The sequence below is a fragment of the Neophocaena asiaeorientalis genome, unplaced genomic scaffold (assembly GCF_003031525.2).
Source record: "Neophocaena asiaeorientalis asiaeorientalis breed wild unplaced genomic scaffold, Neophocaena_asiaeorientalis_V1.1 scaffold171, whole genome shotgun sequence".
Lineage (NCBI taxonomy): Eukaryota > Metazoa > Chordata > Mammalia > Artiodactyla > Phocoenidae > Neophocaena > Neophocaena asiaeorientalis.
The window spans coordinates 4,503,532-4,520,294 of record NW_020174013.1 but is presented as its reverse complement, the minus strand read 5'-3'; the positions used below and the strand labels follow the sequence as shown (position 1 = coordinate 4,520,294).

General features: G+C 38.2%; 1 pseudogene; it reads left to right on the top strand.

Moving 5' to 3' along the window:
- The first annotated feature begins 5,640 nt into the window (after positions 1 to 5,640).
- LOC112405167 (tigger transposable element-derived protein 1-like) lies at positions 5,641 to 14,547 on the top strand (annotated as a pseudogene).
- The last annotated feature ends 2,216 nt before the right edge of the window (positions 14,548 to 16,763 follow it).

The window sequence follows — 16,763 nt, the reverse complement described above, 5'->3', positions numbered from 1 at the left end:
AGAAAGTAGGACTTGGGCAAGCTCCTGCAGGGTAGAAATAATTTGGAAGGAGAGAGAAAAAGACATCTCAGGGGCTTCCCTGGTGGCGCAGTGGTTGAGAGTCCGCCTGCCGATGCAGGGGACACGGGTTCGTGCCCCGGTCTGGGAAGATCCCACATGCCACGGAGCGGCTAGGCCCGTGAGCCATGGCCGCTGAGCCTGCGCGTCTAGAGCCTGTGCTCCGCAGCGGGAGAGACCACAACAGTAAGAGCCCCGCGGACAGCAAAAAAAAAAAAAAAAAAAAAGACATCTCAGGGCTTCCCTGGGGGCGCAGGGGTTGAGAGTCCGCCTGCCAGTGCCCCGGGCCCAGGAAGATCCCACATGCTGCGGAGTGGCTGGGCCCGTGAGTCATGGCCGCTGGGCCTGCGCGTCTAGAGCCTGTGCTCCGCAGCGGGAGAGACCACAACAGTAAGAGCCCCGCGTACAGCAAAAAAAAAAAAAAAAAAAAAGACATCTCAGGTGTTCAAGGTCAATTGATCAAAGGTGGATTGGAAAATCATCAATTTACTTTACTGGAGCATAATCTTTATTAGAGAAATAAGACTGAAGAGATGCATTAGATGTGTCTCTCAGTATGACAGAGGATTTTGAAAGCCTAGTAATGCACCTCAGAAAATAATTTAAAAAACCCAGATTGTTCATTTTTCCAGTAGGTATAAATGGCAATCAGATTTGCTCTCCTGTTTCACAATTGTACAATAGATAGCCAGTAGAGTCTTTTTTCTCCTTTCAAGTGTTCCACCTTTAGCTTACTATTCCTTCCCATTTTTTTCTTTCCTTCTTGGTGAACTCCTATTTCTGAGGATAGTTCTGTTTATTAAAAATATGTAATTTCCATTTTCCAGAAAGAAAATCTAAGCTTTAAACAGCCACCCTTCAGGTGAAAATTTTGAAACATTCCTTCTAATCCCCAATTAATTAGAAATTAGTCAAAGGGCAGGCAGATCAGGAGAAAAGAAAACTTTTGCTACATTAGACACTTTCATGGTAGGAGTTATACAGAGTGACTTTTCAAATAATATTCTCTGGAGCTCCAGCACTGCAGGGGAGCTGCTTCAAACAGAGCAGCTACACTTTTATTTGTTTTATCTTTGAACTCCTAAATAAGTGTTTATTTGGAAAAATGGTTTCAGAAGCAGCCCATTATTATTCTGCTCTGGGTTCAACACTGCCTCGCGTTTGTTTTTTTAACGTTTGGGACCAACTCACAGAACACAGTGGATTTCATCTATTTGAAATCTTTGTTAAAAGAATGAAACAAACCTGGAAAAAATGACATGTTAGAGCCATGCTGAAGACATGTAATGATTAATAGACAAGTAAGTTTATTTATCAAAATTCTGGTAGAGCACCATTGCTACTTTAGATATTAAATATTGTTTTGTATGCATGTAAAATTTTTATTGTAAACATTGAAAAAATTAAAATTAAGTGTTGGGGCTTCCCTGGTGGCACAGTGGTTGACAGTCCGCCTGCCGATGCAGGGGACACCGGCTCATGCCCCGGTCCGGGAAGATCCCATATCACGTGGAGCGGCTGGGCCCGTGAGCCATGGCCACTGAGCCTGCGCGTCCGGAGCCTGTGCTCCGCAATGGGAGAGGCCACAACAGTGAGAGGCCCGCGTACCAAAAAAAAAAAAATTAAGTGTTAAATTTCCAAAGTAGTAGAGGGGAACATCTGAATTAAACAAAAAGTAAAGCACACCATATCAAAAAAATACAGATGAGAAAAAGAAAGAAGTCAAATAATAGAAAAAATAAAAGGAAAGAAATAAGAAGATAGAAAAAATTCCAGTATCATTATCCTAACAAATTAATACAGCACAGTCTTCAGTGAAAACAACCCAAAATTGTCAGACCGAATTTTTTCCTGAGATATATGAGGTTTATAAGAATCATATTAAAAATAATTTCAAAACTATAAAGCTACAAAGTATTAAATTGCAATGATAAATTTTCAAATACAACAGCATGATCAGAGATTTTATTAAACTTCTAGTAATTACCGACAAAGCACACAGAAAAACCAGGAAAGTACATAATATTTGAACTATATGGTTAGCGAATATGATCTAATAGACATAAAATCTTGCACCAAACAATTGGAAAATATTTTTTTTCAGGCATTCAGGCAAATGAATGAATATTGGTCACATTTTAGACCCTAACATGAGTCTCAACATTTTTCAAACACTAGTTATCATATGAACCACAGTCTTAAGAATGAAGTTGGGTTAGATATAAATATGGAAAATGTAAAGAAACAAACTATGTATTTGAAAATTCTTTAAAAATACTTTTTTTTTTGCAGTATGCGGGCCTCTCACTGTTGCGGCCTCTCCCGTTGCGGAGCACAGGCTCCGGACGCGCAGGCTCAGCGGCCATGGCTCACGGGCCCAGCCGCTCTGCGGCATGTGGGATCTTCCTGGACCGGGGCACGAACCTGTGTCTCCTGCATCGGCAGGCGGACTCTCAACCACTGCGCCACCAGGGAAGCCCTTAAAAAATACTTTGATAGGCCAAATTTTATAATGATTAATAATATTATATCTCAAAACTTATGATATGCGTCAAGAGCTGCCCAGAGAGAAAAGCTTGAAGACTTCATAATACAGATTCTATTAAAAAAGAGATAAAGCTGAAAATTAGTAAGCTAAGAATGCTAGGTATCAAAAGGGATATAACCACAGAAACAGCAGAGATTAAAAAATAATGAAAACTGATAACGTTTATGATCATATGTTAATAGCAGGAGAAACATATTTCAAGAAAAATGTATAGTACACAAAATGACAACGAAATAAACCCATAATCATTAGTAGTAATCAGTATGTTTACAACCCAGAGAAACTCTCACATACTTTCTTCAGGAGACACCTCCCACCACACCCCACCAAAACAAAATTTGCATAGGTAGCGTTGTTCATGGCAGTAAAGAAAAAGGCAAAGGACTCAAAGGCCCATTAACAGAAGAATACATGTAAAAATGATGACATATTTACGCACAGAAAATATATAACAGTAAAACTGAATGAACTGTGTCTACCCTAGTCAACATGGCTGAATCTAATAAATTAAATGTTGAGCGAAACAGCAACTTCTAGACATTCCATACTATATGGTTCTGTATATACACCAAGTTTAAAAAGTGTCATGATAAAAAACTTATTTTAGATGGATACACATTTGGTGAAAACAAGAAGAACAAGGGGCTAACCATACAATATATGCTCTGAGGGGGACGGAAAAAAGGGGACGAAACTGGGGAGAGAATCAGAGAGCTTAAGTTAGTAATATTTTGGTTCTTAAGTTGTGTACATGGGTACATGGATGTTTCTGTTGGTACTACTATTTAAAATATACATACATGTTATAAATATTTTCTGTGTATGATTTATTGCTTATACCAACAAAATGAATTCCTCACAACTTCCTAGGTGATTGACATATTTACTAAACTGTGTCTTCATTCGGCAAATCCTTTTCATTTTTAGCCTCCCATCAGCCTCACCTTCTTGATAAAGTCCTCTCTGACTACCAATTCAATAACCTTGCCTCAGGACCACAGCCACCTCCGCTACGAGGCTAAGAACACTAAGGCCTTTTTATGTATATCCATGTATTCTCACAGTGCTCTGTGTACCACTCTTCCTTGCTACTTACATCACAGTATTCTAAACACTGGTCTATGTGCCTTTCTTTCCTGCAACAATGTGACCTAATTGCCCACAGAAGCTGTGCCTAAACTCATTATTGTATCCCTAAAAGCCCAACATAATACTTGAAACATAGCCAATGCTCAGTAAACGTGTCTCCTGATGGATGGTTAAATGGATGGATGGATGGGTAAATGGATGTATCGGTATATGAAAGAAGCCATGAATGTTTTCTACTTTTATGTGTAGTGCTTTATTTGGCTTAGATTTGTTTTGGATAAGCACAGTCTCCACTAGCACATCCATCTCTTGAGTAGTGTACCAGCTGACCAGATGTTCATCAGATTATAGTGTAGTACATTCATATTTTCATTGGCAAAACTTATGAAATGATATTCTATGAAAGAATAATAAGAATGTAATTAAATAAAACTTTCTACTGAGTGTAAATTTGAGAATTAACTTTTCACAGGAATTTAACATGGGCTCAATCATTTCTTTCAGAGAAGATGCTGATTACAACGTTTACACAGAGATGACCAAATGAAATACTTGTCATTCCTAACTATTCCAATTGTAAGGACAGGCACCAATAATTTAACTAATATGATTTTTGTCAGTGACGTAATTATGACAGTATTCATATATTCAGTTTCTCATTCCTTCATTCAACAGAAACATTGATAGACTGCTATGTGTGAGACAAAGTGAAAAGTCACTGGGCATGCAAGCAGTGAACAAACCAGGTACAGTTTCTACCCTTTTGGAGCTTATATTCCAGAGTATTGATGATGGTGAAGATACCAGCGATAAGAACAGGCACCATTTATTAAGGAATCACTAAGGGCCTGAACCATGCTAACAGCTGTGAATGTATTAACTTATGCTGAGCCTTAAAACTACTCTGCTAAGTAGGCATAAACATCCCCATTTCACAGATGAGAAATGGAGATCCAGACACTTTTGTTGAACCATCCAGGGTCACCAGCTAGCAAGGAATGGAGCTGGAATTCAACCCAAATTTTATCAGCTTCCATCCTCAACATTTATAACCACTGCTCTACAAAGCCCCCTTGTGTTAGTACAATTTTAAAAATTAGCAAAATTGTTTTGTGTGAATGAGTGCTTTTTAAAATAAAGAACAATGTATGTATATATCAAATTGTATACCTGTGTCTAATCTCTTCATAGAAGAATCATAAAATAAAAGTAAATTAAACAATATACCCATCAAATACTGATAGGGATTGCTACAAAGTCATTTACAGAAGTACTCTTTGCCAAAAAAAATAATTCCAGAAAGAAAGCAACTAACCAGGTATTTTTTAAGAGCATGGAATTATTTTCCTTAAAAAACAACTTGTATGATTGGATAGATTTTATCTTGAGTAATACTAGCATTGGGGGGATTTAGGAATCTACTACTAAAAGAAATTTGCTGCAGATTTTAATACAATTATTTTTCAACAATCAAATTATTTCTCTTTTATTCCTCTTGCTTTATTCAGTATACTAAATTTTAGTACTCAAATGCCTGACCTCAGAGCCACGTATTTTTATATTTGGTACACAGAACTGAATGTAAGTGAAATAGGTAAAGTCTGTTCTGAGGCTTTAATTTTTTTCTTAGAAGCCTTAAAAAGGAATTAATTTGAAGTCTCGGTTCCCTATCTCCTTAATTTTTATTACTCACTGAGAATAAAATGTGTGCATAAAATGAAGCTAATTAATTAATTTTTACAAAACCAGAAGCCATTCTTTATTTAGTATCTATATTAGCTTTATTAAGCATTCACTCTTTCTAGGCACTGTAGTACAGACTAGGGATATCAAGATAAATAAAGTCACACTCTGTCTCAGTAAAGAAAAGTAATGAGATGGTAAGCTGCTAATAAATTAGAGTACAATCTACTAAGGACTGTCCAAAGAGATCTGGAGTAGACATCATGATGGCATATGTAAAAAGAAGACCACATGACAAGCGGTCAAGTGGGGAAAGCATCCCAGAAGTATTGTTTGCCTTGGACTTGATCCACAATTATGGATTTGCTCAGTTGACCAAGAAGAGAAGAGTATTTAATACAAAGGAAGAGCAAAAGCTCAGAGATGTCGGTGAGTAAATAAACAAACCTAGGAGACTGCTGGTCATTCCACGGCACCAGGGACCACAGGACTTGAGAAGCGAATGACACCAGATGCTGGGATTAGAAGAGTCACATCACTTCTGTTTCTAGTCACATCACTTTTGTTTCTAAGTTGTTTCTGGAGTAGACGCCAAAATAATAGAAACAAGACCCTGCTTGGTTGCTTGCACTTCAGAATTTGGGGGCATGTGAGGGAAGGAGAAGGTGAAGAGAGAAAGGTAAAAAGGAGTTTTTCTTTTATTTTCTAAAAAATATCATTTTCATATTCAGATACCAGTGGGTCCATGGCATTGCTACAGCACAGCATCTAGGCTTTGCCAGATGGCTTTTCTTTTCAGAGTTTGGAAAATTTTAATGCAGGACATGTAGTCTTGTTTGCCATCAGGTGTGTGTGTTGGGGGTTGAGGGAGGATTGGAAGTAGTACCTAGCATTTGCAACAATATTTGATCTGTTAACATTCAGTGCTTAAAGAGACATGAATGAAGGTGTATTTGAACGCCTTGCCAGCCCTTGACCTAGAAGGAGTTATTTATTTAAAAGAGTCCTTTGGTCTTATTTTCATTAAGAAACCAAGACCCCAGAGCTCAAGTGAAATTTCAGCCCCATTATCGGCAGATAGTCAGTACCTCTGAGTGCACTTAAAATCACTGAAGAAGAGAAAATTTGCTACTCTGCAAGCAGGAAGCACACCTCCTGTGTAGAGGTGGCCGAATTGTAAATAGAGGGAATAAGTTTCCGAAGGAGATATTCAGTGATTGGATGGTGCCCATCGCTTCTGCTACTGCAAGAACTGTGTTGATGATTACCCTGAAAACTGACTTCTATATCACACCATGTATCACAACACAATGCTTTCATATACTTTATTTTATTTAGTTCTCGTAAGCATCCACAGATGAGCGAACAAGTTTAAAGAGATTATTTTGCCCAAGGCCACATAGCAACAAGAGGCCGAGTGGGGATTTAAAGACAGATGTTGTTTCCAAGCCCAGGGCTCTTTTCACTAATTCTAAACCCCTTTCCTGATCACAGACAGATATTAAAGTTTTCCCCCCACTAATATATAAGGTACTCAGAGAAAGTTCTGGGGGTCCATGATGGCTGAGAGAGACTTTGGTTAGGAGGAAACTTTGGAACAGAAGCTGTGCAGATGAATTTTCAGAGGCCAATGGAGCTGAGCACACCAGGAGAACAACTGAGCTTGAGAGGACCTGAAGACATGTCATGCAAGAAAGAGTCTAGTAGGAAGTGACATGGGACCCAGGGACAAATGATGATAGCAAGAGATGTGGTCATGATATCGAGGGATATTTTACATGAATCACTGTGATATTGAAATGAATTTTTGCTTAATAAAGAATATCTTCAGTGTGCTGATTTTCTTTGCATCAACAGTTTCCATCTGCTATACTGTGGAGCAAGGGCTTGCAAGTACAGAATTGGGATGAGCGGACTGAACAGTCCAATGGAACGTTTCCTCCAATGTCCAATTGAGAGAACTCAGACACCTTTGCTAACTAAATGCTGTCACTCCATGCCCCAAGCATTCCTGTTCTGAGCTACATAAAAATGCAAAAGCATAAATGGAAGCATTCTTTGCTAGCTGAGACACATTTATTTCTCTCATGTTAGGGTTATGAATATGACAGAACTTTCACTTAAGTATTAAATTAAAAATTGAAATTTTCTTTATCTCACAGATTTTCCTTCAAGACCACATATATTAACATTTTCTTTCACTCCTCCTTGACTGGTCTTATAACAAATCCTCAAGCAGTGAAGCAACTTTCCTTGATGAGGACTCTCAGATTTGCCCTTTGAAAGGCTTTAAGTAAATTTCCTATTTTCCTGAAAAAAAAATTCCTAATGCTCTCTGCTTTTCCTCTTCTGCATTGAGAAATCTCTCATTGGACAATTCAGTTGAATTATTTGCTCAATTATTATACATATGTGTGAACTATTTTAGTATCTGAATGTGTTCCTACCAAGGTCTCCTTGCTGTTGCAATTTTATCAAAAGGTTTTCAGAATCTCTTTGCACAATGCATAGCCTTCAGTGTAATTTTTTATAAACTGTTTCTTGTATCATATTACGAGTCTTTAAGGATGCCCTGTTCTATTATTTCATTGTAATAAAATCTCAAATATTATAAAAGCTTATTGGGTGTTCAAATTTTTTTCAAAGCTGTTAGCCTGGATGGCAAAAGATACAAGATGAGTAGTGAGAAAATAAATGGAAATTGGTTTGAATGCCCACTTTGTGCACATACTTTTCCTCATCTTATACAGTTTAATTCTCATATCAATCTGGTGAGCTTTTTTCTCTTTACAATGAGAATTTACAATGAGCTCAGAGAAGTGAAATTTTTTCCCAACCAATAAATGCCAAAGGTGGAATTCAAACCTACACGTATCTAACCCCAAGGTTCCTAATATGTCCATGACACCATGCTGATTTTCAAAACTCAGGTATAATCCCTGTCCTCCATGCATGACATGGTGATCTTTGTTTTTCGTGGGTTTTTTTTTTCTCATGACAAAAATTTTAAACTGCTTTACTGAGGTATGATTCACATGTAAAAAGCTTTACATATACAATGTACACAATTTAATGAGCTTGGGGATAATTATACACCCACGAAACCATCTCTAGACATGGTAAACTTTGGATTGTATTGCAGAGGTATAAGAAAGTAAAGAGAAGATTTGAAAGTATCGTGATAATCTTAAATGTCCCCTCTTGGGAAACTTGTTGGCTGGCCACGCTGTTACTGCAATCAAGGAGTGTCAACTGGTACCCTGAATCGGTCAACAGACAATTTTTGCTTCATCAATTGCTGGGGGCGTGATTTTGACAAGAGGGGCTAATGAGCACCTACTGAACACCTGCCATAATTTCATCCACACAACCTATAACTAGGTACCTTCACAACTTTATGTTATTCAGCCCTCCAATCACTCTACACGCAAGCAAATAAGTTAGTAGATATAATAGGTATTAGAACCTACATTCTTCTTAATAACCACGTTATAGGACTACCGTCCAAAGACAGGTCCTAGTAAGTAAAAAGTTATTTGTATAATAATCAACTGAATAATAAAATGTCAATAAAATCTAATATTTTATCGATATGATCTTTACGATACATAGATCATAGTATTTAAGAATCAGATCTGGGCTCTGTTTACTACTCCTCCATGAACTAGGCTCAATTCCTGCTCCATATCTGTGCAACTTCAGAATTCTTAATTTATCTGAGCCTCAGTTTCTTCATCTCTAAAATAGTAATAATAATCCCTACTCCACAGGAGGTAGCAACTAAATGAACTTATGCGTATACATGCTAGCACAGCCTCTGTACAGGAAAAGTGTGGATAACTTTATAAGTAGGAGATTAGGAAATTGAAATCAGTTTCCTCTGCTTAGTAAGGAATAAGCTCATTTGTTGAGAAAGAATACCTAGATTACTGAAGAATTATTGGATTGCTGAAGGCCCACAGAAGTCTGAAGAGAAAAAATAAGGGTTTTTTTCCTCCTTTTTTTTCATGAAAATAACCAATATTAACCTAAGAAACAAAAATAACTTTGAAAATCCCTTTCAAAAACAAAACAGGAAACAGCTAAGACAAGAATATTATCTGCCGAAACTCATCCAAATCCAGGGAGGACACCAAATGCCTAAAACATGTCTCCACATCTCAAACAGTGTTCTTTATTTCTCTCAAAATAATGACGCCATCCTGAGAGACCAATGATACATCTCTTAGGATGATGAGAGCTGGGCGTGTGGGTTGGCCAGAGGAAGAATAATTTGGGAATTTGGTTCTAGAGCACAGGGCATCAGAGCAGAAGCTGAGAAAGAAGTGATGCCAAGAGTACCCCATTTATGTCTCCAAACATGACTCGCAACATGAGAAATAAACTGCAAATGAGGCAGGACAGGAAGGGAAAATCACCTTGCATCTGCTAGCAAAATTGGACTGGGCAGATATAAATCCAGGAGAGGTATGCTAGAAACACGCTGAACTGGCTCCACAGTACCTGCTCCCTCTAGAGAAAAGACTCAGGAATGTGTTGCCTCTAGAACAGGAGACACAGCATATTTATTTAGAAAGTATTTTGAGAAACCATTCCCACTTGGAAGCTACTGATCGCCTCTGCCCATTACTTGTACAAAGGGCAGACCAGAAAACGATGGTCTCCATTCACACACAAAGAACGTTCATGAAAGATTACAAAAGGGATGAATACAGAGTTGATGTAAAGCAAACAGGAGGAAAGGAACATAACAAATAAAAGGCAACTGAAGTGGTAGAGACCAGGAAAGAATTAAAGGTAGTAAGACACTCATTACAGAAATGGACAATAAACACCTTTTATATGTAATGAGACAGAGAATGGGAAAGGATTTTAGTGATTATGATCAGCACTTCCAAGGAACTGGCTGTAAAATAGAACCAAAAAATGGAGTAGTAGCTAGACATAAACAGAAAGTAAACAAGCAGATAATGCGGGAAATAGGAAAGAATAACAAAAGAATAAGAAGAAGCCAAATGTGCTTCAACAGACTAGTCAAATAAGTTACGCTACACCATAGAGTGGAACACAGAAATTTTTTCAACATCCAATGCCCAGTGACATAAACAAGGTATAGAAGAACCTATTTAATAAACTCCCATTTGTGTAAAACAACTGGAGCCCACATTGCTTCTCCTGAGAGGAAGCGAGTATCTAGGGGACAGGGTAAGCAGAGGGGCTTACTTTTTACTCTATGTGCATCTGTACTCCTAGAAAAGCATATATATACACACACACACACACATATATATATGTCTTTTTTATAAGTGAAAATAATGCAAATTTTTTAAATGTAAAGAATAAATTCTTGATTCAACTTTCCCAAAAACCAGCAAATGAGAGGGTGAAGAGGGAATAAATAAATAATAAAATTAGGAAACACAGAGCAAAAAATAAAAAGCAAAAACTGCATTAAAGGGTTTCCCTGGTGGCGCAGTGGTTGAGAGTCCGCCTGCCGATGCAGGGGACACGGGTTCGTGCCCCAGTCCGGGAAGATCCCACATGCCGCGGAGCGGCTGGGCCCGTGAGCCATGGCCGCTGAGGCTGCGCGTCCGGAGCCTGTGCTCCGCAACGGGAGAGGCCACAGCAGTGAAAGGCCCACGTACTGAAAAAGAAAAAAAAAAATACTGCATAAAAATTAAAATATGTACTAGGATCCCTTAGCCACTCACTTGATTTTAACTACCATCCATGGTGATGACTCTCCAAGTTATGCCTCTAACCCATCCTCTGAATTGCCCTGAACGCCAGTTTTTTTTTTTAATAGTCAACTACCCACTTGACATATTCACTTGCATTTCTAAGGGGCAGCTTCAATTGAACGTATGCCAAAATGTGCCTTCACCCTAATCTTTTCCCTTCCTATAAAGTGCATCACCATTTACTCACTTGCCCAAGCCAATATCCTAGGATTTATCTTAAAGTATTCTACTCATCCCCTCATCTCACCACACCCCTCTGCTGACTGTTTCCCTAAAACATATACCAGTTCTGTTCAGTTCTATCTAGACAGCTGCCACTCTGTTCCAGATGCCCTACATTCCCTCCTAATTGATGTCCTTACCTCCACCCTCTATCATTCAGTCCCAGCACTACCACCATCCTGTGAACACAATAAACTCCCATCGACTTCTACCCCCATCTGCTTGCCTATCTCATTTTAGTGCACTTCGATGTACTGCACTTTGCAGATGTTACGTTTTTCACAAATGAAAGGTTTACGGCAACCCTGCACTGAGCAAGTCTATCAGTGCCTTTTGACCAACAGCACTTGCTGACTTCACAGCACTATGTCACAATTTTGTAATTCTCACAATACTTCAAACTTTTTCACTATTATTGTATGTGTCATGGGGATCTTTGATGTTACCATTATAATTTTTTTGAGACACCGTGAATGACACCCATACTAGATGGGTGAAGTTGATAAATTTCATGTGTGTTCTGACTGTTCCTCCATTTCTCTTTCTCCTTGGGCTTCCCTAGTCCCTGAGATACGACAGTATTGAAATTAGGCTGATTAATAATCCTGCTGGGACCTCTAAATGTTCAAGTGAAAGGAATTATTGCCTGTCTCTCACTTTATACCTAAAGCTAGAAGTGATTGGATTTAGTGCGGGCGGCATGTGGAAAGCTGAGACAGACTGCAAGCTAGGCCTTTTGCCCAAACAGTTAGCCAAGTTTTGAATGCAACAGAAAAGTTTTTGAAGGAAATTATAGTACTGCTCCATTGGAATAAACAAGTGATAAGAACAAGCAGCAGCCGTGTTGCTTATATGGCAGAAGTTTTAGTGGCCCGGATGGAAGATCAAACCAGCCACAGCGTTCCCTTAAATTAACACCTAATCCACAGCAAGGCTCTAATGCTCTTCATTTCTATAAAGGATGAGAGAGGCGAGGAAGCTACAGAAGAAAAGTCTGAAACTATCAGAAGCTGGGTCATGAGCTTTGGGGAAAGAAGCCGTCTCTATGACACCGAAGTGCAAGGTGAAGCAGCAAATGCTGATACAGAGGCTGCTGCAAGTTCTGCAGAAGATCTGGCTAAGACAATTCATGAAGGCGGCTACGCTAAACAACAGATACTCAATGTAGACGAAACAGCCTTCTATGGGAAGAAGATACCACCTAGGACTTTCACAGCTAGAGAGAAGTCAACGTCTGGCTTCGAAGTATCAAAGGACAGGCCAACTCTCTTGTTAGGAGCTAATGAGGCTGGTGACTTTAAGTTGAAGCCAATGTTAATTTACCATTCTGGAAATCCTAGGGCCCTTAAGAATTATACTAAATTCACTCTGTCTGTTCTCTATAAACAGAACAACGAAGTCTAGATGACAGCACATCTATTTACAGAATGGTTTACTAAATTTTTTTTTTTTTAATTACAGTAAATTTTTTTAAAGTTTTTTTTTTTAACATCTTTATTGCGGTATAATTGCTTTACAATGGTGTGTTAGTTTCTGCTTTATAACAAAGTGAATCAGTTATACATATACATATGTCCCCATATCTCTTCCCTTTTGCATTTCCCTCCCTCCCACCCTCCCTATACCACCCCACCAGGCGGTCACAAAGCACCGAGCCGATATCCCTGTGCCATGCAGCTGCTTCCCACTAGCTAGCTACCTTACGTTTGTTAGTGTTTATATGTCCATGCCTCTCTCTCGCCCTGTCACAGCTCACCCTTCCCTTCCCAAATCCTCAACTCCACTCTCCAGTAGGTCTGTGTCTTTATTCCTGTCTTACCCCTAGGTTCTTCATGACATTTTTTTCTTAAATTCCATATATATGTGTTAGCATACGGCATTTGTCTTTCTCTTTCTGACTTACTTCACTCTGTATGATAGACTCTAGGTCTATCCACCTCATTATAAATAGCTCAATTTCGTTTCTTTTTATGGCTGAGTAATATTCCATTGTATATATGTGCTACATCTTCTTTATCCATTCATCCAATGATGGGATCTTAGGTGTTTTCCACCTCTGGGCTATTGTAAATAGAGCTGCAATGAGCATTTTGGTACATGACTCTTTTTGAATTCTGGTTTTCTCAGGGTATATGCCCAGTAGTGGGATTGCTGGGTCATATGGTAATTCTATTTGTAGTTTTTTAAGGAACCTCCATACTGTTCTCCATAGTGGCTGAACCAATTCACATTCCCACCAGCAGTTCAAGAGTGTTCCCTTTTCTCCACACCCTCTCGGTTTACTAAATATTTTAAGCCCACTGTTGAGACCTACTGCTCAGACAAAAAGATTCCTTTAAAAATATGACTGCTCATTGACAATGCATCTGGTCACCCAAGAGTTCTGATGGAGAAGTACAAGACTCATGCTGTTTTCATGCCTGCTAACACAACCTCCGTTCTGCAGTCCATGGATCAAGGAGTAATTTCAATTTTCAAGTCTTATTATTTAAGGGACACATTTAATAAGCCTATAGATAGTGATTCCTCTTTTGGATCTGGGCAAAGTAAGTTGAAAATCTTCTGTAAAAAGTTCAGATGCTATTAAGAACATTTGTGATTCATAGGAAGAGATCAAAATACCAACATTAGCAGGCGTGTGGAAGAAGTGGATTCCAACCCCCCTGGATGACTTTGAGGGGCTCAAGCCTTCAGTGGAGGAAGTAACTGCAGATGTGGTGGAAATAGCAAGAGAACTAGCATTAAAAGTGGAGCCTGAAGATGTGACTGAATTGCTGCAATCTCATGATAAAACTTGAATGGATGAGGAGTTGCTTCTTACGGATGAGCAAAGGAAGTGGTTTCTTGAGACGGAAGCTACTCCTGGTGAAGATGCTGTGAAGATTGCTGAGATGACAAGAAAAGATTTAGACTCTTACATAAATTCAGTTCCTAAAGCAGCAGCAGGGTTTGAGAGGATCGAGTCCAATTTTGTAAGAAGTCCTACTGTGAGTAAAATGCTATCACACGCATTGCACGCTACAGAGAACTTGTTCGTGAAAGGAAGAGTCAATCGATGTAGCAAACTTCACTGTTGTCTTATTTTAAGAAATTGCCACGGTCACCCCAGCTTTCAGCAACCACCCCTCTGATCAGTCAGCAGCACCAGCATCAAAGCAAGACTCTCCATCAGCAAAAGGATTATGACTCACTGATGATGACGGTTAGCATTTTTTAGCCATAAAGTATTTTTTAATTTAATAAAAATATGTACTTTTTAGGTATAATGCTATTATACACTTAATAGACTATAGTATAGTTAAATATAACTTTTATGTGCACCAAGAAACCAAAAAATTCACGTGATTCACTTTATTGTGACATTCACTTTACTACAGGGCTCTGGACCTGAAACCCCAGTATCTCTAAGATATGTCTGTATAATCTCCCCTCCACATTGTGGCCAGAGTGATAATTTTTAAATAAAAATAAAATCATGTAATTTACCTCCTTAAAACCCTCCAGCAACTTCACATCACACTTAAAAATAAAATCCAGGCTCCCCATCACAGCCTAGAAGACCCTACAGATACTTACTACTTCTCTCACATTATTTCTACCCCTTTCTCTTCCCTTATTCTGATTCATTCCTTGGGAACTTGATTTTGTTCCTTGATGGTGCTAATCTTGTTTTTGCCTCAGTTCATTTCATTGTCCTGGAATACTCTGTCCCCACGCCACCCCTCAGGGAGGATTTCCCTGTCCACCAATCTAATGAAACACCATCCCATCCATCACTGTCAGGCTGCCCTGTTTTATTTTCCTTATTGGTCTTATATATTTATCTGTTATTTTCTTCTTTTGCTTTATTATCTGTCTACCCCCAAGTACAAGTATAAACACTGCCAAAAAAAAAGTAGACTCTATATTTGTTGAATAAATGAAGGAACTCCATTTGTATTTTTAAAATATTAATGTGTCTAAACAGTTCTTGTATAGGCACAAAAATATGGCTTAAGAGATAAACAAAAAAATTAAGGTTTGTGATTGGCCCTGGGAAATTGGATGGCTGGCCTGGCAAGGAGGTAAACTCGCACTTTTTTAATTCAAATGCTTTGGAACTAGCTTAACTTCTGCAATGAAAATTGCATCATTTTTTCTTATTTAAGAAATAGATAATGGTTTTACAGGTGGTAAGTCCCGTTCTAGAAAAAAAAAAATCCAGACAGAAAGTACTAGATAGGAGATACAAGAATTGAGATCCATTTAGCTAAAAATGGAAAGGCAGTGTGTAATAAAATGTTTGTTAATGATCATACCTTTATTCTAATCCCACCCCCTTCCCTTTAAGCTATAAGTTTTAGATAAAATTTAATTGCTCAACAATATTCATTGTCTCTTTAAAACCAGACGTGTGAGATTCAAAACCAAGATATAGATTCTATTTTAATATCAGCATCGCTTGTTTAACAATGTAAATTTAGCTAAATAACACGGAATGTTATTGACATGCACACACTGGATAAGGACATCTTTGAGCAGGTGATATTTTGAATCTATTCTTAACAGACAATGGAAGCTCCTATGATACACTAGGGGATAACATGAGAGTGTTATAAAAAGTGCCTTTACATGTGATTTGGGTAATATCAGAAATTTCATAAGAAAGCTTTACATTTTAATGTGTATTACTGATAATCGATTCTTCAAAATACTGCGGCACGTTACAATCCCACTGCAACTCCACATTAGAGAAAATATTGCATGATGTTTTACATGTTATTATAAGTAGTTAGATGCTTTTCAAAATTGTTACGTTTATTTTTATATTTATCAAGGTGGGCAACTTGTGATTTAGAAATCGAAACCTGAGTCCCTCTCAGAGAGGGAGTCTACAGGCTCTTGGAACTATACTGACCAAAATAAATATCCAAAAGGTCACCATGGGAGGAGGGATGGGCTTTTATCTATCTGACTACAAATGATAAAACAGGGCTGCTGTTAACCCAAAGGTACCTTTGCAAGAATTTTTAAATAGCATTTCCTCCTTAATTTACTTCCATTGGCCAGAAAAAAATAGCTTAGTAAACAGACAACTGCACAACGTTTACAATCAGAACAATGCCTCATCAATCAGTGTCCTTGTACAATGCACAACCTGCACTTACATACCCATTGTCTTTGTAATTTAGGAACATGTGGCAGAAGCTACCAGGAGACATTCCAGTTCCAAATTAGGAAGACATTTCTGACATAGTTTTTAAGTCAGAATGAACTGTTTCAGTAAGGTCTAAATCCCCCATCACTAAAGGAATGGAAACTTTGGCATAATTAAACTCACATATTATGTGGAAGTTATAGATGAGATTTTAAACATCAAGTGGTAGTTGGACTTGATAAACTTTAAGGTTTTTTTCCTAATCCTATAATTTAATATTCCATTT